This window comes from Nicotiana tabacum, chromosome 16 (genome assembly GCF_000715075.1).
Source record: "Nicotiana tabacum cultivar K326 chromosome 16, ASM71507v2, whole genome shotgun sequence".
Taxonomy (NCBI): Eukaryota; Viridiplantae; Streptophyta; class Magnoliopsida; order Solanales; family Solanaceae; genus Nicotiana; species Nicotiana tabacum.
This window is the reverse complement of record NC_134095.1, coordinates 109,806,333-109,828,847: the sequence shown is the minus strand read 5'-3', so window position 1 is coordinate 109,828,847 and position 22,515 is coordinate 109,806,333. Positions and strand designations below refer to the sequence as shown.

Here is a 22,515-nt window from a genome sequence, read left to right as displayed (position 1 = left end):
GCCTCTTTGGCGTATGTTCGTGATTCTAGTGCTGAGGTTCCTTCTATGAATTATGTGCTCGTTGTTCATGAGTTTCTAGAGGTATTTCTTGCAGACCTACCGAGTATACCGCCCGATAGGGATATTGACTTTTGCATTGATTTGGCTCCTGGCACTCAGCCCATTTCTATTCTGCCGTATCGTATGGCCCCGCCCGAGTTGAAAGAATTGAAAGAACAGCTGCAAAACTTTCTTGATAAAGGCTTTATTAGACCTAGTGTCTCGCCTTGGGGTGTGCCAGTGTTGTTTGTTAAGAAGAAGGATGGATCGATGAGAATGTGTATAGTTTATGGGCAGTTGAACAAAGTCACCATCAAGAACAAGTATCCATTGCCGAGGATTGATGATTTATTTGACCAGCTTTAGGGTGCCAAAGTGTTTTCGAAGATTTATTTGAGATCTGGCTACCATCAGTTGAGGAGTAGGGCATCCGATGCCCCTAAGATAGCTTTTCGTACTCGGTACGAGCATTATGAGTTCTTAGTGATGTCATTCGAGTTGACGAATGCCCAACATCTTTCATGGATTTGATGAACCGAATGTTCAAGCCTTATTTGGATATCTTTGTGATTGTTTTCATTAATGATATCTTGATCTACTCCCGCAACCGAGAGGAGCATGAGCAGCATCTTCAAGTCGTTCTCTAGACTCTAAGGGACAGTCAGTTATATGCTAAGTTTTCGAAATGTGAGTTTTGGGTGAGTTCAATTGCATTCTTGGGTCATGTTGTATCAGTAGAGGTTATTCAGGTGGATCCTAAGAAGATTGCGGTAGTCAAGGGATGGCCTAGACCCACATCAGCTACAAAGATCCGGAGTTTCTTGGGTTTGATAGGCTATTACCGTCGGTTCGTGGAGGGGTTTTCATCTATTGCATCCCTGATGACCAGGTTGACCCAGAAGGGTGCCCAGTTCAAGTGGTCGGACGAGTGTGAGGCGAGCTTTCAAAAGCTCAAGACAGCTTTGACTACGACGCTAGTGTTGGTATTGCCCATAGGTTCAGGACTATATACAGTATATTGTGATGCATCTCATATTGGACTTGGTGCAGTGTTGATACAGAATGGCAATGTTATTTCTGAGCCCAGCTGTGTGCTAGCTTTCATAGTCACTCATTCTTCATTATTTGAGCGTATCAGAGATCGACAGTATGATGATCCTCATTTGCTTGTCCTTAGGGACACGGTGCGACACGGGGGTGCCAAGCAGGTTATAGTTGGAGATGATGGAGTTTTGAGGATGTAGGGTCGTATTTGTGTGTCTAATGTGGATGCACTTCGTGAGTTGATTCTAGAGGAGGCCCATAGTTCCCGGTACTCTATTCATCCGGGCGCCGCTAAGATGTATCAGGATTTGCGGCAGCATTATTGGTGGAGGAGGATGAGGATATTATTGCGTATGTTGCTCGATGTTTGAATTACTAGCAGGTAAAGTGCGAGCATCAGAGACGTGGTAGTTTATTTCAGAAGATTGAGATTCTTGAGTGGAAGTAGGAGTGTATCACTAGGGATTTAGTTGTTGGACTCCGACGGACTCAGATGAAGTTCGATGCAGTATGGGTTATTGTTGATAGGCTGACCTAGTCAGCACATTTCATTCCTGTGGCAGTTTCCTATTCTTCGGAGCTGTTGGATGAGATCTATATTCAAGAGATTGTTCGTATTCATGGTGTGCCTGTGTCTATCATTTTTGACCGAGGTATGCAGTTCACCTCGCATTTTTGGAGGGCAGTACAGTGTGAGTTGGGTACGCGGGTCGAGTTGAGCACAATATTTCATCATCAGACGGATGGACAGTCTGAGCGTACTATTCAGATTTTGGAGGATATGCTTTGAGCATGTGTTATTGACTTTGGAGGTTCTTGGGATCAGTTCTTGCCATTAGCAGAGTTTGCCTACAACAACAGTTATCAGTCGAGCATTTAGATGGCTCCCTACGAGGCTTTGTATGGTAGGTAGTGTCGGTCGCCGGTTGGGTGGTTTGTGTCACGCCCCAAAATTCGAGAAGCGCGATCGGCGCTCAACCGAGTAAACCTGACTGAGCAAGCCTGTTAGGTTTCATACTACCCAAATTCGTCTTTGAATAAAGAGGAAATGTACACCATTAATCAAATTCTATAAACTTGTCATTAACAATTCCATTTCATCTCTATTAACAACTTCGTTCACAATTTTGAAGATATTACAAGTTTTACACATCATTGCCAAACATCAATATTTCCACTTTAATTCCAATACCAGACACTACCCACAACCTATCTACGGAGCCTCTAAATACAACTGAAGAGTAATGTAATATGGAAATGCGGGTAACAAGGCTACGACTATACCTCAAAATACAAAATAAAAAATACATGATAAACAGATGAAATAGGACCTCGAAACGAGTGGGGCTCACCAAGTCAGCTGAAAGGATGATGCGGCACTATCTGCGACCAACACTGCCTGCTATAGAAACACCTACATCCATTTAAAGATGTAGCACCCCCGGCAAAAGGGATGTTAGTGCCATTGAATAACGCTAGTATGTATAACTAAACACCATCTAGTTAGAAAGAACTTTCATACAAGAGTAAAGAGGAAATCATTAAGACAACAAAGTTTCAAATAAGCACCATGTCAACAATATAAGGAGGTTCACATGATTTTCACATAGTTTCTGAAATTTTAGATTGGAGCATCCCACACTGTTGCATCATTATCCACTTTGCCACCGCTTCTTTGAGCGGAGTCCGATCACGGCCCGATCGGATAAGCCGTCTCCCAGAGACGTTACCATTATTTTATTCACACTTTCTAGTTTCAATCATCAATACATTACCACCATGTGTATATATAATGGCGTCCGATCACGGCCAGATCGGCTAAGCCGCATCCCCGAGACGTTACCATTTTCCATTATTCATCTCACTCCAATCTTTGGTTACACATATGTCATTTTAAAGGTACTTGGGGCCACATCTATCACGTCATATATTTGGCACTAGGCCACATTTCACATCATTTCCAATTTCAATGTTAGATTTGTAATTTAGGACAGTAGGTGCACACAAGAGCAATTTAAATTGTGAGCATAGATAAGACTTCACATAGATGGCACATATATGCATCTTCAATCTCAATTTAAGGTCTAAGCATTTCAATACATAATTCATACCTTTTGCCCCTTTCAAGTTATCAAGATAGCACGTTGATCATGTTGAGACACATCTTTCACGCATATAAGGTTACAACACCAATTCATGTAAAATAACAATTGATGCAACAATTCAACTTTAATCTTACCATATTCACACAAACATCGATGAAGCTCGATTTCTAAAAGATGGGATTTTAGCCATACATACCTTGTTTAAGCTTTCCTTAAGTTACTACGACGTTCCGGAAATTCTAGCAATCCCAATCTACTTGAGACATAACAGAATTGAACACAAATTAGGAAGGTATTCATTGTTTCAGCTCATTTGAGCATTTTATCAAACACTAGTTGAGCATCTTGACTTCAAATCTCTTTTCAAGGTTTCCTTCATTCCCCAACCCAATCTTTACTTATTTATGTTCAACAATCTTCCCACAAACCTAATTTGTACATGCATGTATATATAATACTATTACACCCAAGAATCATAACTCAATAACCCATCTCACAATCTCTACAACACCAACACAACCTAGGTTAGGCACATATGGCTTCCAATCTCCATCCCATGAGTTCTAACGTATATATCATACCTAAATAATCACCATAGAGTAGTTAGAGATGATAGACATACCTCTTGTAGTAAGAATTTTGAGAATCCCCACTTGTAGTGTTCTTGATCAATTTAGGGATTTGAATGGGAATCTATGGATTTTCAAGATCAATCCTTGTTAATATAAGTGTTTAGGAGTAGTAATCAACTCAAAATACTCCAAAAGCATTACCTTGGATCATAGAAGGGAAGTATGGGACGGATTCCCCTTGATAGAGCAACCCCTAGCTCAAAAAATGACTTAGAGACTCTCCATACCCGGTCTTGGGGTATTTAGAGGTCTGCTACTAGCGTGCCCACGCTAATGACCGTGCTAAGGCCGCGCTCACGAGGCAGAATACTCCTTAATATGCGCGGCCGCGCTTCCGCTGCGCACCTGGGCGTGCATATGACATATGCCCAGTTAAATGGTCATAACTTTCTGTATACACCTCCAAATGATGAACGGTTTGATGCATCAGAAACTAGACTCAAAGTGATTTAATTTGATATATTGTGCATCACACAAAACCTTATATAACTGGAGATATGATTGTCCAAAGTGAGGTCTTGTGCGTACTCATTCACAACTTTAGTCCATTATGAAATTTTCCAACTTGGCTTAGACTTAGGCCTCTCCTTAGACTGCAAATCACTTATAATATGCTTTATACACTTATTATCATATTCAATTGATATCCATCATGTTAATAGCATACAATATTATAATTAGCCTATATGGCACCTCGAAATCCTAAATTACTTAGCAAAAATTTTCCGGGGCCTTACATTCTCCCCCCCTTAGGATTATTCGTCCTCAAATGCGGAGTAGAGTCTGTCCCCAAATACATATCATAACCTAACCATTTTCTCACACATCTTTAACTCCCAAATTTTGACTAACTCCCAAATTTTTCAGAAATTTCGGCAGAGTTTCCCTTGTAACTGGGCCTATCCACCTGTCAGAGAATCCCAGAAACACACCGCAAAAACATATATGTGATCAAATGACGCAATAGGACATAACAACACCAACCATAACCCTATAATGAACATATAATTAGAAAGGAATTCTTTTACATTAGCTGAACAATCAATACAAAATTATGTGAAACAACTTCATAGAGCTTATTCAAACAAACGGGGGTACCTCTTTTTCATTTCTTCCTCAACTTCCCAAGTGGCTTCCTCAATTTGCTGGTTTCGCCATAACACTTTCACGGAGGAAATTTCTTTATTTCTTCAACTTTCGGACTTGCCTATCAAGGATGACAAATGGAATTTCTTCGTACGATAATTCTTCATTAACCTCAATAGTCTCAATTTGTACAATAGCGGATGAATCTCCAACTACCTTCTACAACATGGACACATGGAACATCGGGGATACTAATGAGATCTCAGGTAGTAGTCAAGCTTGTACGCCACCTGACCAATCCTTTGACTGATTCAGTTTGGCCCGACATATCTCGGACTTAACTTTTCTTTTTTCCAAAACGCATGATACCCTTTATGGGGGAAACCTTCAAGAATACCCAATCGTCTTCCTTGAATTCCAAATCTCTTCGATGAACATTCGAATATGACTTTTGATGGTTCTGAATAGTTTTCAACCGCTCCTTAATAATCTGAACCTTCTCTATAGCCTGATACACAAGGTCTGGCCTTATCAATTCATCTTCTCCAACTTTGAACCACCCAATGGGAGATCTACATCTCATACCATAGAATGCTTCAAATGGTGCCATTGGAAAACTAGCATGAAAGTTGTTGTTATAAGCAAACTCTATGTGTGACAAATGATCATCCCAGCTTCCTTTGAAATCAAGAATACAAGCACGCAACATGTCCTCAAGCGTCTGAATAGTCCACTTTGCTTGCCCGTCGGTTTGAGGATGAAAAGTTGTGTTAAGATTTACCTGCGTACCCAAACCTTGCTTGAAATTTCTTCCAAAAGTTGACTGTGAACTGATCCCCTCGATCTGAAATGATTGACACAGGAGTGCCATGTACCCTGAATATTTCTTTGATATACAACTGAACATACTGTTCCGCCGTGTCGGTAGATTTAACTGGCAAGACGTGCGCTGATTTTGTGAGTCGATCCATGATTACCTGATTTGAGTCGAACTTGGGCGGAGTGCGCGACAACCCTACCACAAAATCCATGTTGATCATCTCCCATTTCCACATTGGAATTTCTATGCTTTGAGCCAATCCACCAAGTCTTTGATGTTTGACTTTCACTTGCTGACAGTTCGGACATCTAGCCACAAAGTCCGCCACATCCCTTTTCATGTCATTCCACTAATAAAATTCCCTGAGATCATGATACATTTTCGTAGAACCTGGGTGCACGGAGTACTTGGAAGTGTGAACTTCTGCCATGATCCTTCCCCGAAGATCATCAATATCCGGAACACATAGGCGGCCTTGGTATCGTAGGGTACCATCATCCATGCCAAGGGAAAAAGCTGTGGTCTTGTGTTTATGAATCCCCTCTTTAAGTTGTTCTAACAATGGATCGTTGAATTGCTTCTCTCTCACTTCTGCCACGAGCGATGATTCAGCCCTATTTTACACAGTTACCCCTCCTTCATTAGAGTTCGCAGGGCGAACTCCCAAATTAGCCAACTGGTGAACCTCCCTAGCCAACGGCCTCTAATATGCCTCCAAATGAGCCAAACTTCCCATGGACTTTCAACTAGGAGCATCTACCACAACATTGGCCTTTCCCGGGTGATAGAGAATATCAATGTTATAGTCCTTGAGTAACTCTAGCCATATTCTTTTCCTGAGATTCAACTCCTTCTGCTTGAAAATATATTGAAGGCTCTTATGGTCTATAAATACATCCACATGCACCCCATACAAATAATGTTGCCAAATCTTTAGTGCAGACACCACTTCTGCAAGCTCTCTAAGTCATGGGTTGGATAGTTCTTTTCATGATTCTAGGGTTTCCTAGAGGCATAAGCGATCACCTGGCCATGTTGCATCAATAGCGAACCATCTATATCACATTTCTCTTACATATGACTTCCTAGAAATTGAATTCTTCAATAATTTCCTTGATATGGTTACCATCTTCTGTGAAAACTTGCAACTTGCTCTTCCAAACTCTCAACAAAAGACATTACTGGATGAGTTTTTTTATAGGACCTTTTTATTTCAAAGGAATAACATCTTCTAGCCTGCACACTTACCTAATACCCTCAACCTGCATGACATTGCATCAAATGTAAGGTAATATTGTGCTCCGCCTTTTCTTATCCAACCTCTTCTCCCCATATGTGCCTTATAGAATTTAAGAAACCACACTACTTTCCCTGTGAATATTCTCACGATCCCTCTTTACGGTTAAACACTGCCCAAAACACATATCAACACCCCTTATATGTATACAATTTAGGAAGAGTCATTGGCCCGAGAAGGGCATTCTCTGAAACTTGAGATCCTCCTCAATTTTTCAACAACGACTTTTGATTTTACTCTTAAGTGTAAGACTTAGTCCACCTGATTCTATCCTCGATGAGTAACTCACCTCATTCCCCGTGTTGTAGCTACCAATAGAGTTCCCTGATATTGTGGTTTAAGAGTTACCATGTTAAACATGTCTGGTCTGTAACAAGTGTTCATCCCCTTTCAATCTATTTTAAACCTTTCATTTACCCCTTGGGTAGATTGTGTTGTCTTTCCCCTTTTTCGTCGCCCTTTGGCCTGGACAATATGTTGGTACTATCTTTACTTTTTAACTGGAATATTCATTCCCATTCTATTTTGCTCATAGTGCATAATTGATAGCATTATTGTGCCACATACTTGTCTACCTCCCGTGAACTTGTAATATCATTGTGCCTGGTTTAGTGAGTTTATCACACCACAGCTTTACCTCTAGCAGTCTCACTTTTCATTGTATGTAGACATGAACTGTCTCTAGATCCTTTAGTTGATATTCAGTATCACCCAAGTTGGTTGCATTACGGTTAGTCCTTTATAACTTTTATTAACACTTATGCTCTAAGCGAGTCCACCATTCTGATACAAGATATTTTATGATAACCATGACCATCTCAATTTATAGGTTTTCTCCCCATTTTTTCTCGCCTAGTTCTTCCTAGATAGTGAATAGCCATGCACTCTTCCTTATGTTATGTGGTCTTTTCCCTTAGTTATTTCATCCCGCTCACCTCTTAACTCTTGTTAGGATATCCGTGGGAAAGTGTATTCATCCGCATATCACTTAACATTTATTTGCTTGTAAGATTTCCATCAAGCCCAAATACCCTCTTGGGTTATTATAGCATCACATTTATTTCTCCCACTCGTTCCGCCTTTCTTAATGTCTTGGAACTTTTGTTGAATTGCAATTCCATGGTTAACCCATTTTAAAAACTCGAAAAACTTTCACCTTTGATCTATAGTACTTCCTTGGGTTGCATTGTCCCTGGCCCTCTAACAAGTATAGAACCCTTTTACAAACCTACTCTTAGTTTCTAGGATCATTGACCTTATCATTCACATTGCCCTGTATGAAGAATTTACATTCCTTAACCTTCCACCTTTTTTTTGGGGGGGGGGGGGGTACTAGTGGTCTATCATTAGCATATCCTTCCAGATAATCACGTTATCCATTATCACTTTTCTAGACTACGCATGTCTTCAACAAAATATTCAAACATCATAGCTACATGGTCTTACTCTTGTTTCGTTGTATTTAAGTGGACTTACTATGGCCCTTCCTCCCCCACTTAGGGCAAATGTCCCGGATTTTGACACAAGTCTTGAATTTAGCAACTTTATGGACATTTGTTTCATTTCTCTATCCCTCACATATATGTTCGACTATTAGGGAGATTGAAGTCACAATGGTATTAACCTCATAAGTTCTCTGCTCTTACTCAGCCACACGGGCTTGGGATTCCAATTCCTCATATCAATATTCTTTAGGAGTGTAACACAACTTCATACACTTATGGGATTCTTATAACATTCATAGCACAAGGGTCTTCTTGTTATGAGTTCAATTGACTCTCATTTCATGACTTCTTTTCTCCCGTAAGAGACCTACATGTTTGTCATTACTCTCCTAGTCATGCCTTACATATATCACATGCTTATACAACAAATTTTCTTTTACACCTTAGGATCATTTACATACTTCTCACACTACCCACAGATGCTATCCAAGCTTACATATCACTTATCAATTCAATGTTTCTTTGGAGGTGGGTGATCAATTTTAACACTTTTCTCATATAAAGTATGCTTCTGGTACTATGTACGTATCTCATATATCCGTACCATTTGTTCAACATGATACATGTGCCATCTCCTTAATATTCAGTCATTTGCCCATTGGTCATTCCATATGACAATATTACTTGAAATAGATGAAAGAACGTTTAAACTTATCTCGAATCTCAACGTACGAGTTAGAAGACAATCTTATAGTCAAGATTTATCGCACGATCTAGAGTGTTGAAGAAGGGTAATATTCCTAAATGCCCATGTAGCCTCCAACTTATAGATGTGGTCGACAACACACCGATAAGAAGAACTCTACTAGACACGGCTCCGAGACATCCTAGGACCCTTTGAAACCTTAGGCTCTGATACCAAGTTTGTCACGCCCCAAAATCCGAGGAGCGCGACCGGCGCTCAACTGAGTAAACCCGACTGAGCAAGCCTGTTAGGTTTCATACTACCCAAATTCGCCTTTGAATAAAGAGGAAATGTACACCATTAATCAAATTCTATAAACTTGTCATTAACAATTCCATTTCATCTCTATTAACAACTTCGTTCATAATTTTGAAGATATTACAAGTTTTACACATCATTGCCACACATCAATATTTCCACTTTAATTCCAATACCCGACACTACCCACAACCTGTCTACAGAGCCTTTAAACACAACTGAAGAGTAATGTAATATGGAAATGCTGGTAACAAGGCTATGACTATACCTCAAAATACAAAATACATAATAAACAGATGAAACAGGACCCCAAAAAGAAGTGGGGCTCACCAAGTCAGCTGAAAGGATGATGCGACACTAGCTGCGACCAACACTGCCTGCTATAGAAACACCTACATCCATTTAAAGATGTAACGCCCCCGGTAAAAGGGATGTTAGTGCCATCGAATAGCACTAGTATGTATAACTAAACACCATCTAGTTATAAAGAACTTTCATATAAGAGTAAAGAGGAAATCATAAAGATAACAAAGTTTCAAATAAGAACCATGTCAACAATATAAGGAGGTTCACATGATTTTCATATAGTTTCAGAAATTTTAGATTGGAGCATCCCACACTATTGCATCATTATCCAATTTGCCACCGCTTCTTTGAGCGGAGTCTAATCACAGCCCGATCGGCTAAGCTGTCTCCCGGAGACGTTACCATATTTCATTCACCCTTTCCAGTTTCAATCATCAATGCATTACTACCATGTGTATATTGTTGATACCCAATTTTTTCCTATGTATTTTTATGTACAAAATACTTTCAAAATAACATATATATACATACATATGCATACCCAAGTGTTTTAGTGTTTTTCCGATCTTTTTAACAGTTTTTAAAATCAATTTACCATCTATTTTAGCAGTACAAAATCCATAATTATTCCCAAAATCATCAATTTTGGTGAATAATTTATTTTACTCCCATATTTATACCAAAATATAGTTAAGAAATTTTTTGTACATTTTTACAAATTTATTTGGTATTTAAAAGACTAAATTGCATATAATTGCAATTATAGCCTATTTTAAAATTAATAGGATTTTTGTAATTGTAAAATTTGTTCCAGTATTTTTAAATTGATACATATATATTATTAATTGGTTAAGGACTTTTACTTTGCTTTTAAAATCATTTTTACTATTTTTTATAAAGTAAAAAGAAAAACTGGCTATTTAACATTTAGCCTATTTCTATTTCAATTACAGCCTCATTTCCTTTCAATTTTAACCCCAATTCCACCCAAATTAAAACCAACCCAGTTTTAATCTGGATCTAACCCACGACCCAATTACAAACGGCCCAACCCGTTCCCCACCTACCACTTAAATCTGGACCGTTGATCACTCAAAATCAACGGCCAAGACTCGCCCTTCCATAATTAAACCTAAATTACTACCCTAATACCCCTCATTCGCACCTGACCCACCGCCTTGAAACCCTTCTCTCTCAAAACACTCTCAAGCTCTCTGAAACCCTAGCAATCTCCCACCTTATTCTACCATGTTTCCACCGGAATCCGTGGCTTCTCAGGACATGGATGGTTGGTACTCACCCCCCTCCACCATTAAACCTTAGATGTTCGATGTTTTAAGGCCCGACTTCGATGGCTCTCTTCAGATCCTGCTCAGATCTGTAGATCTATGGCTTCTCCGGCCATTATTCCGGCGTGTTCAAGCAATATGAGTCTCTTCGACTCAGGATCGGATTTTCTTCCAAGCCTTTCTCATTTCTAGGGTTTCTCTGAAACCCTAAGCTATTCGAGGTTTTCTCTGGTTGTGTTTCTTTGATCTATGCTATATCTGTGTTCTACTGGAATTTTAAAAACGTTTTCCCCAATCTTCTCTTTCAAAATTTGTTTCTCTTCGATTTAGGGTTTTTGAAAAAAAAAAGTTTTAAAATGTTTTATGACTCCTCTTCTTCTTTTCTTTTTGTGAATCTGTCTATGCTATATTTTTATGTTCCCTTCGAGGTAATTTCTAGCCCTTACCCAAACTCTGGTTCTTCAAACTCAAACCCTTCTTAGTGTCCTAATGCACTTAATCATTAGGTGGCGACTCTTCAAGTTCCAAAACCCAATTCCCAAGAGGGAACGAGTTGTCCTCCCAAATGTCACAAGCCCGATTTTGCGAGAAAAAGGGGGCGCGATAGTGTGGCGACTCTGCTGGGGATATTTCTTTTAGGCTTTTACCATTTCATGTTATTTGTGACTTTACTGCTTCTTTATTGCCTTTATTTAATGTCTTTATTTCTCTTCTATAACGAAACTGACTTGGCTCCTTGTTTCTTTTCTTTAATGCTTTCCTTTACTGCTTTCCTTTAATACTGTTGTAATTATGTGTAATTATTGTAATCATTACTTTATGAACGTGCAAATACATGACAACTTGTTTCATTCTTGTAACTGCATATTCAACAATATATTCCACTCGTGCCAAACAAAATACCATAGCAACGCTTATAATGAGTGGTTGCGCCTTTCCGATATCATTACCCCCTAAATTTGGCAAAGGCGCATTACGGTAAAACCAGTCGATCAGCGGTGTAGTCGACAGTTCCGTGCCTTTCCCTCTTGAGTTGTACGCTCAAGGGTACCAGTCTAATACCTTATAGAAACCCTGTTCTATTCAATTGTGCATGCATCATTGTCAAAACCTAGCCAGTCAGTTATGTTGTCCACATAATGACTCTTTAAGATAGCCTTGTCCAAAGTCCACTGGGCTTCCTGGGAACCCAAACGGACATTACCATTTTCTATGCATTTATTTGGAGAACTAAATGCTGCTTATGCCATTTATTGGTTTAAATAGTCGAGTCCGGCAGGGTAAGGGTCTAACACTTTGTTTTCCAGAAATAAGGCACGAAGCCCCCAGATTTGGCATGGTCACCAACATCCACCCAAGGTTGCTAAGCTGGTGGGAGGATCTTCACTCCAGTGATCAGGCTCTTGTCCGGAAATACCTAGGAAATTTGCCTTCTCTCCTGGAGGTCCAACCCAACAACAAAATCATAGAAGCTGCTACTCTGTTCTGGGACTGTGATAGGTCTGTGTTTCGCTTCGGGGAGATTGAGATGACACATCTTCTTGAGGAAATAGGAGGACTAGCTGGTATTCCGTGGGAGACTCCGGGTTTGCTTATGCCGGAAAATTGCAAGGGTAGGGGTTTTCTCAAAATGATGGGACTAAAGAAAAACACAGACTTGACCTGTTTGAAGGATTCCTACATTCCTTTCGACTATCTATACGAAAGGTATGGCCATAGTAAGTCCTACCACATTTACCCAGATGAATTCGCCCTCACCTCATTGGGGCATATCCACAGAAGGGTCTTTACCTTTATGTTCTGCTTCTTGGGGATGATAGTGTTTCCTATAAAGAAAGCAAGGATTCACACCAGGCTAGCTATGGTCACTAAAACCTTAATGGAGGGAATTGGCAGGCAACCCTTTAGCATAGTGCCCATGATCGTTGTAGAAATGTACAGAGCCTTGGAAAAGTGTCAACAAGGAGCCCTACACTTCGAAGGCTGCAACTTGCTACTCCAGCTCTAGCTCATGGAGCATCTCCAAAGGGGTGAATATCAGCAAGAGATTCAGCAGAGAGATTGAGACGATCATATAGCCTTCCATCAACCAAGGCGAATGAACTACATGCCCAACATGTTTGCTCAACCAGAAGATGCCAAAGGATGGGTGGATCTGTTTAAAAATCCGACTGAGGATCAAATACAATGGATGTTCGAATGGTTCCCTACTGACGAGTTCATCGCCCGATCCAGGGACGTACCGTTTCTGATACTGATCGGTTTAAGAGGAACCTACCCTTATGTCCCCCTCTGGGTCATGAGACAGGCTGGTAGGAAGCAGGTTATACCGAGGGTCGACAAGATAAGTCACTTCCGGGCTTATTTCCAAGCTGATGACAATCCTTATAAGTGCGAAGCTCAGCATATGTGGCATTGCAAGATCATCATGGCAAGAGATACTATCGAGCCCAACAAATACCATACTGGCTGCACCCCATACTATTCGGGATGGCTGGAGGATAATCACAATGGTCTGGGCTAACCTGGGTTTGTTCGAGGTCACAGGATCATCGATGAAAAGGCTGAACCACAGGTCAAGTACAACCAATTGCGAAAGAGGATACGGGAATGCGAAAGTGAGCACCGGGAGATTCAAGAAGCCCATCAAAAGTTGATTGAAGAATGGAAAGATATGGCTGTCAGCGCCAACAAGCGACTAGGGTATTTGGAGCGGGGTTTAGTGGAATTGGAAAGGAAGTTCATCCAGAGGATTGAAAACTGCCAGAACGCTGAGGGAAATGAAGGAGGACACCTGGCTAGAGCCTATTTGCTGTTGGGACTGCGTGAGCTGGTGAAGCTGTTCGATGGAGCTAAAGATGCCTGGGGAAGGTCCTTCTGGGACCAAGTAGTTAGGAGTCTTTTCTTTTGTTTTAAAAATTTAATAAGTCCAACGGCCATTAGTAACATTTTACTTTTCTGCTATTTTAGTGTCGTTTTGGGATTCACCTTATTTTTTATCAATAAAATGAGGCATTTAGCCTTATAGGTTCTCCAAATCAACTTGTCGCTAGGCCTACCTCGGGCACAACGAGGCTCCCAAATTAGGACACGATTTATATTATTGCACTACGTGTTTAAATATTGCAACGTTTTCTTCTCATAATCTGCAATAACTTGCTACCTTTTTTGTTTTTGCTTATTCCCCTCCCCAAAGGTTAGTTCGTAAACTCTGGCATCGTCATCATACTCCACAAGATCAAAGGGCCCTCTACCTCCTCCTCCTCCGAGTCCTATCAGAAACAAGAATAAGGGAAAGATGGAAGATTTGAGCAAAATCAGAAAGGAGAACTTAGTTTAAAGGGTAGAGGTTCCTCAGGGTATTCAGGTTTCCAAGGAAACTGCCTCCCAGCTCGAACATATGTTATTGAAGTTTCAGGAAGAACTGGACCAAGTTCGAAACTTGGCGAATTTGTCATTTTCCCTCACTACTCCAAATGTCAACTTTGCCAACACTCAAAACCCCACACCTCCACAAAGCATCCCAAAACAACAAAACCAACCCGCTCCCCATCACCACTGCAACACATGCCATACTCCAGACAACATCCCACTGCTCATTTCTAAACCACTAAACTCCACAAATGATCATCCCCACAATACCCCCACCTATGTGAAAACCACACCACACTATACTCAACTTATTTCAAGCACACCGGAGTTCGATTCTTTTATCAGGAATCTGGCCGCAGAACTCAAGAAGCTGACAAGCCGAGTTCAGGGTGTCGAAGGAAGCAAGGGGATTGAGGGACTGAATTACGAGGACCTTTGCATTCAGCCAAATGTCGAACTTCCTGAGGGGTACAAACCTCCCAAGTTCGAGATGTTTGATGTCACAGGGGATCCCAAAGTCCATTTGAGGATGTACTGCGACAAGCTGGTCGGAGTGGGAAGAGATGAAAAGATTCGCATGAAACTCTTTATGAAAATTCTAAAAGGAGATACTTTGTCTTGGTACATCAACCAAGACCCTAGAAGTGGTCAAATTGGGTAAGTAAGGTGTCCGATTTCATGGACAGGTTCAGGTTCAACGCGGAAAATGCACCAAACATGTTCTACATCCAGAACTTAAAGAAGAAACCCTCGGAGAGATTCCGCGGGTATGCTACTCGTTGGAGATTAGAAGCCGCTAAGGTCAGAGCTGCTTTAGAAGAAGAACAAAGGAACATGTTTTTCGTCCAAGCTCAAGACCCACAATACTATGAAAGGTTAATGCTGATTGAAAGCCAGAAATTTTCCGACATCATCAAGCTAAGGGAAAGGATCGAGGAAGGTATCAAAAGTGGTATGGTCACTAACTTTGAAGCTTTGCAGGCCACCAACAAGGATCTACAGTCTGGTGGAACGTCTAAGAAAAGGGACGTGAGCGCCGTGATGGTTGCACAAAGAACAAAATTCCCAATTGAATACCAAACCTACCCAATACCTCCACTCACATATCAACCTAACCCAAATTACCAAGCACCCTTGCCCTCTTACCAAACTTTACCACCTACTTACCAATCACCTCCACCTCCCACATATTAGCCCACTTCGCCCAGATATTCCCAACCCGCACATGTCTATCAAGCCTACAATACTCAACCCTCTCACTATCAACCACTTCCCACTCGCCAAAACTTTCCTAGACCCTGACCAAACTTCGACCATAGACCCCCCAAATAGTATACCGCCATTGCCGAACCTATCGACTAGCTGTATGAAAGGCTCAAAGCTGCTGGTTACATCACCCCTATCCCTGCCATAAACCCCAAAAACCCCTACCAATGGGTCAACCAAAACAAAACTTGTGCATACCATTCCGGTATGAAAGGGCATACTATTGATGAGTGCCGCTCTTTGAAGGATAAGATCCAAGCTTTGATTGACAACAAGATCATCATAGCAAATGAGCCAGCTCCGAATGTCCGCAACAACCCTCTACCTGACCACAAGGGTGGGGGCGTTCACATGATTGAAATAGAGGATGATTAGGACCCCAAAGGGTCGATCAGATTGATCGCTGAAGGTGACGAGCCAAAGGAACCAACAGTCACACTTAATCCGATTGTGGTCCAAATCCAGCCTTCTGAAAACGATGAAGTAGACATGTCCATACCACTTGAGTTTGAATCACCTTCTTCTGCAAATACGCTAGGACCTATTGAGATCGAGTTTGGGTCTCCAAAGACACCTGTACCATTCGAAGTGGCTGTGTTACCATCCAAGGCAAAGGTACCCATCCCGGTGGCTATGACAGCCGTAACACCGTTCCACCCAAAGGCCATACCATGGGATTACACCACCGAGGCCAGAAGAAAAGGGAAGACCAAATCTGGAGAAGCAATTGCAACATAGGGTATGACATGAACCAGCAGGGTTTATACCCTAGAACACCTAGCCGAGTTTAGTAAGCAGGCTTCTAGACGACCAACCGTCACTGAAATTGGGCCTGATGATCTCTGGAGGAAGATACAAGCCAAAGAGTATTCGGTCATTGATTAGTTAAACAAAACGCCAGCCCAAATCTCTATTTTGTCTCTGCTACAAAGCTTTGACGCACATAAGAATGCCTTACTGAAGGTGCTAAGCGAGGTATATGTACCCAGCAACATAACTGGAGGAGAAATGACAAACATGGTGGGGAAAGTATTGGAGAGTCACAAGATCACTTTCCACGAAGATGATCTGCCACCTGAAGGGATAAGCCACAACAAGGCCTTGCATATCACTGTGCAGTGCGAAGATCATTTCATCACAAGTGTCCTGATTGACGGAGGGTCCAACCTCAATATTTGTCCATTGGTGACTCTCATAACATTGGGAAAGAGCCTGCATGAGATCAAGGATGGAGCCATCAATGTCAAAGATTTCGATGGATCCCAAAGGTCCACTATTGGGGAAATCAGTTTGTGTCTGCAAATAGGACCAACTTGGTTCGATGTTGATTTTCAAGTAATAGACGTCCCAACATCTTACAACTTGCTATTGGGACGACCCTGGATCCATGCCGCTGGGGCAGTGTCATCAACCCTGCATCAAGCAGTGAAATTCGAGTGGAATCACGAAGAGGTAATTATTCACGGCGATAGTAGCAATCCCATATACAGTCGCCAGACCATCCCAGTAATCGGAGGAAGAAGGAAGCTAGGCGGAGAAACCTACCATCACATTGAGCGAGTCAACGCCGTGGACACGGACAAATGGTGGGATAGCAAAATTGAAAGTATACTTAAATGGTGTGGATACGAACCTGGCAAGGGACTTGGCAAGAATCTCCAAGGAATCGCTAAGCCTATCAAGTTGAAGAAACACGATACCACTTTTGGTTTGGGATATGAATACACTTGGGATAAATTCAACCACTGTTCGCCACCATGGCGCATTCCCTAATACCCACTGGAGCATCCAATACCTCGCTTGGAACAGACTTTCTAGCCCACGAATGTCATATATGGGTTGGGAGAAGAGGAAGCACTGGAGGCGATGAGGAATTTATTTTTGGAAGATGATAATATGGAGTGTTGTGTCATTTTCGAGGAGGAGGGGGAGGAAATCCCTTCTATACAAGATGTGAGCCGAGGATCATGCCTCAACAATTGGTCCATCAGAACCACCAGGGCCCGGAAAGCTTTGGGGTAGCAAGGCTGAAAAAAGTACCATCCATTATCTTTATTTTTTCGCTAATTGACTTTCTTTCCGCATTTTTAATATTGAAATAAGAGCTCCAATGTTCGAAACAATTATAAAAACTTATCAAAGCATTTAAGTTTCTTATAAATCTTGCTCTTTTTACTTTTTATTGTTTACTTTATTCACACAACATTACTATTACTTATCTTGATGAACCGACGATTGTGACGTGCGACGAGGCAACGCAACAAATAGATTTGGACTCAAAAGAAGATGATATACCAGAAGAGGTTGTTAAAGAGGTTGAGGATTTTTAGAACAGACCTAAGTCTAACCTGGACGAAACTGAGATTGTCAACCTGGGAGATGCAGAAAATGTCAAAGAAACACGAATCAACGTTCAGCTGTCACCATCGAAAAAGAAAGAGTACACGGAATTTCTAAGGGAATATGAGGACGTATTCGCCTGGTCTTATGATGACATGACTGGTCTCAGTACATCTATTGTAGCTCACAAACTGCCAACTGATCCGACATGTCTACCAGTAAAACAGAAGCTCAGGAAGTTCAAACCTGACATGAGTTTGAAAATCAAGGAAGAAGTCACCAAGCAAGTCAAAGCCAAGGTTCTCAGGGTAGTAGAGTATCCAACATGGTTAGCCAATATTGTGCCAGTGCCAAAGAAGGATGAGAAGGTTAGAGTCTGTGTCGACTACCAGGATCTCAACCGGGCTAGTCCGAAAGATGACTTCCCCTTGCCGAACATACATATTCTAATTGACAACTGCGCCAAGCATGAACTGTAGTCGTTCGTTGATTGTTTTTCTGTGTATCATCAGATTTGGATGGATGAGGAAGACGCAGAGAAAACGGCTTTCATTACACCGTGGGGGATGTATTGTTACAAGATGATGCCGTTCGGGTTAAAGAATGCTGGGGCCACCTACATGAGGGCTATGACTGCTATTTTCCATGACATGATACACAAAGAGATTGAGATATATGTAGACGACGTCATCATCAAATCCAAGAGAGCCAATGACCATATGGAAGATCTGAGGAAGTTCTTCAACAGACTAAGGAGGTACAACTTGAAGCTGAATCCCGCCAAGTGTGCATTTGGGGTTCCTGCCGGAAAACTACTTGGTTCATTGTGAGCCATCAAGGAATAGAATTGGATCCGTCAAAGGTCAAAGCCATCCAAGAATTGCCACCACCGAAGACAAGAAAGAGGTTATGAGTTTCTTGGGAAGACTTAACTATATCAGCCGGTTCATAGCTCAATCCACTGTCATTTGCGAGCCAATCTTTAAGATATTGAAGAAAGACGCCGCTACCAAATGTACTGATGATTGTCAGAAAGCCTTTGACAGAATCAAGGAATACCTGTCAACGCCGCCAGTTTTGGTCCCGTCTGAGCCGGGTAGGCCTCTATTACTCTACCTTACAGTATTGGATGGAGCTTTCGGTTGTGTTCTGGGGTAGCATGATGAAACGGGAAGAAAGGAGCAGGCCATCTATTATCTAAGCAAGAAGTTCACTCCGTACAAGGCCCGATATTCCCTATTGGAACGCACCTGTTGTGCCCTGACTTGGGTAGCTCAGAAGTTGAGGCACTATTTCTGTGCCTATACTACTTATCTCATATCAAGAATGGATCCTTTGAAGTACATTTTTTAGAAGCCCATGCCCACTGGCAAGCTAGCCAAATGGCAAATCCTGCTGAGTGAATTCGACATTATTTATGTGACTTAGAAGGCAATCAAAGGACAAGCACTAGCAGATCATCTTGTTGAAAATCTCATGGATGGAGAATACGATCCTCCAAAGACGTATTTTCCTGATGAAGAGGTATCTTTCATAGGAGAAGACATTGCAGAATTCTATGAAGGTTGGAGAATGTTTTTCAATGGAGCAGCAAATTTCAAAGGAGTTGGCATAGGAGTAGTCCTAGTATCAAAAACCGGTCAGCATTATCCGGTATCTGCCAAGATCAGGTTCCCGTGCACCAACAACATGGCCGAGTACGAAGCCTGTATATTAGGGCTCAAGATGGTCATTGACATGAACATTCAGGAATTGATAGTGATCGGAGATTCAGACCTGCTTATACATCAGGTCCGAAAAGAATGGGCAACCAAGAACTCCAAGATACTCCTTTATCTGCATCATGTATAGGAATTGAGGAAGAGGATCACAAAGACAAAATTCCAACATGTTCCCAGAGTTCAGAATGAGTTTGCTGATGCATTGGCTACCCTATCGTCCATGATACAGCATCCCGACAAGAACTTCATTGATCCTATTCCGGTAAAGATCTATGATCAGCCAGCTTACTGCACTCATGTAGAAGAAGAAGCATACAAAAAACATTGGTTTCATGATATCAAGGAATATTTGACAAAAGGAGAATATCCAGAACTCGCAAATCCTACTCAGAAACGCACACTTCGGAGACTATCTAACAACTTCTTTCATAGCGAAGGAATCTTGTATAGGATGACTCCTGATTTCGGGTTACTAAGGTGTGTCAACGCAAAGGAAGCATCCAGGTTATTGGAAGAAATTCATGCAGGGACCTGCGGTCCACATATGAACGACTTTGTCTTAGCCAAGAAAGTACTCCGAGATGGTTATTTTTGGATGACTATGGAAACGGACTGCATCCAGTATGTCTGAAAATGCCATCGCTGTCAGATACATGCAAACATGATAAAGGTGCCTCCAAACAAGCTTACTGTAATAAGCTCGCCATGGCCGTTCGCCGCTTGGGGAATGGATATTATTGGACCTATCGGGCCTGCCGCATCAAACGGACATAGGTTAATTCTAGTGGCAATTGATTATTTCACCAAATAGATTGAAGCAACATCGTACAAAAGCAAAGACTAAGAAAGTGGTAGCAGATTTTGTCCGCGATCGCATTGTTTGTCGTTTCGGAATTCCACAGTCAATCATCACTGATAACGATTCCAATCTCAACAGCGACCTAATGAAAGCCATGTGTGAAATCTTCAAGATCAAACACAAGAATTCTACAGCTTACAGACCTCAGATGAACGGAGCTGTAGAAGCCGCCAATAAGAATATCAAGAAGATACTAAGGAAGATGATAGAAAAGCATAAGCAGTGGCATGATAAGTTATCATTTGCCTTGTTGGGATACCGCACCACAATGCGCACATCAACCGGGGCAACTCCCTATATGTTGGTTTATGGTACAGAAGCAATCATTCCCGCCGAGGTAGAAATTCCCTCCTTAAGAATCATACAGGAAGCCAAACGTGACGATGAAGAATAAGTAGAGAGTTGCTACGAGTAGCTAGCTCTTATAGATGGGAAAAGAATGAATGCAGTTTGCCATGGTCAACTTTATCAGAACAGAATGTCCAGAGCCTTCAACAAAAGAGTCAAGCCAAGACAGTTTACACCGGGGCAGCTGGTGTTAAAGAAGATTTTCCCACATCAACATGAAGCCAAAGGGAAGTTCTCTCCCAACTGGCAGGGTCTATACATGGTTCACCGGGTTCTAACCGGAGGAGCCCTCATACTTGCAGAAATGGACGGTGAAGTTTGGCCGAAGCCGATCAATTCAGATGCAGTGAAGCGATACTATGTGTAACTTTTATGCTTTCTTCATATGATGTAATTTGAACTACACCTGACCTGATTCCTATTTAAGAGGGGATACGTAGGCAGCCCTATGGGTTCGGTCATAATTCAATAAAATTTTCATTTCCCCCCGCTATTGGAAATTGGGGCAGAATTTTGAGGAGGACCCTCAAAATTCTGGAGTGAGAGAAGTTGCAGTATCTTGGACCATGTCGTCGTCGTCAGTTCATCTATAGAAAACTATGCTTAATTATGTATTTATTATCACATTTCTTTACTAAATCATGCATGTCTATTACCAAAGTTGTTTCGTTTAGCAATGCTACCCCAATGATATGCCCAATATCATCGGAATGGAGCCGAGCAGGTCAAGCAGAGCCAGCGGGAATACGAACTAACCTCCCCTCTTTACAAAACTCACGATTTTTCTTTGAATACAGACACTTGAGTTGCAAAATCATCAAATATACTATACACTCATGAGACTCACATTGCCCAGGAATATAACTCTTAGAACCGTTTCACTTACTCATAGCTTCTATTCGCACAGGGCTCCCAGCAGACATAGTATCCCTAGCAGTCGCAATATCTCGAGCCGCTATCAGCTAGGAAAATTCTATCATCATTTTGCCCTTTTACTCCTTGCATAAGGCTACCTTTCTGCCTTTTGAGACTAAGCATTGTCTCCATCTGCATTTCCTGCATTGCATAAGGCTACCTTTCTGCATTCCGAGACTAAGCATTGTCTCCATCTGCATTTCCCTGCATTGCATAAGGCTACCTTTCTGCCTTCCGAGGTTAAGCTCTATCTCCATCTGCATTTCCTACATTGCATAAGGCTACCTTTATGCCTTCCGAGACTAAGCATTGTCTCCATCTGCATTTCCCTGCATTGCATAAGGCTACCTTTCTGCCTTCCGAGGTTAAGTTCTACCTCTATCTGCATTTCCCAGCATTGCATAAGGCTACCTTTCTGCCTCTCGAGACTAAGCATTGTCTCCATTTGCATTTCCCTGTATTGCATAAGGCTACCTTTCTGCCTTTCGAGGTTAAGCTCTACCTCCATCTGCATTTCTTGCATTGCATAAGGCTACAGTTCTGCCTTCTGAGACTAAGCACTGCCTCCACCCTGCATGGCTGAAATATCGCCACTTTATCACTCTTACATCGGCTGAAATATTGCCAC

At 41.6% G+C, this 22,515-nt stretch overlaps 1 long non-coding RNA gene across 1 annotated transcript in view; it reads right to left on the bottom strand.

The window, feature by feature from the left end:
* Nucleotides 1-2,246: 2,246 nt before the first annotated feature.
* LOC107829389 (uncharacterized) overlaps nt 2,247-22,515 on the bottom strand; it is a 32,616-nt gene continuing 12,347 nt past the window's right edge. Inside the window, exons 7-8 of the long non-coding RNA XR_012699828.1 lie at nt 9,802-9,863; nt 2,247-2,497 (exon numbers count right to left, since the gene is read on the bottom strand). This is a non-coding gene — a long non-coding RNA (uncharacterized LOC107829389). The remainder of the gene's footprint in view (nt 2,498-9,801; nt 9,864-22,515) is intronic.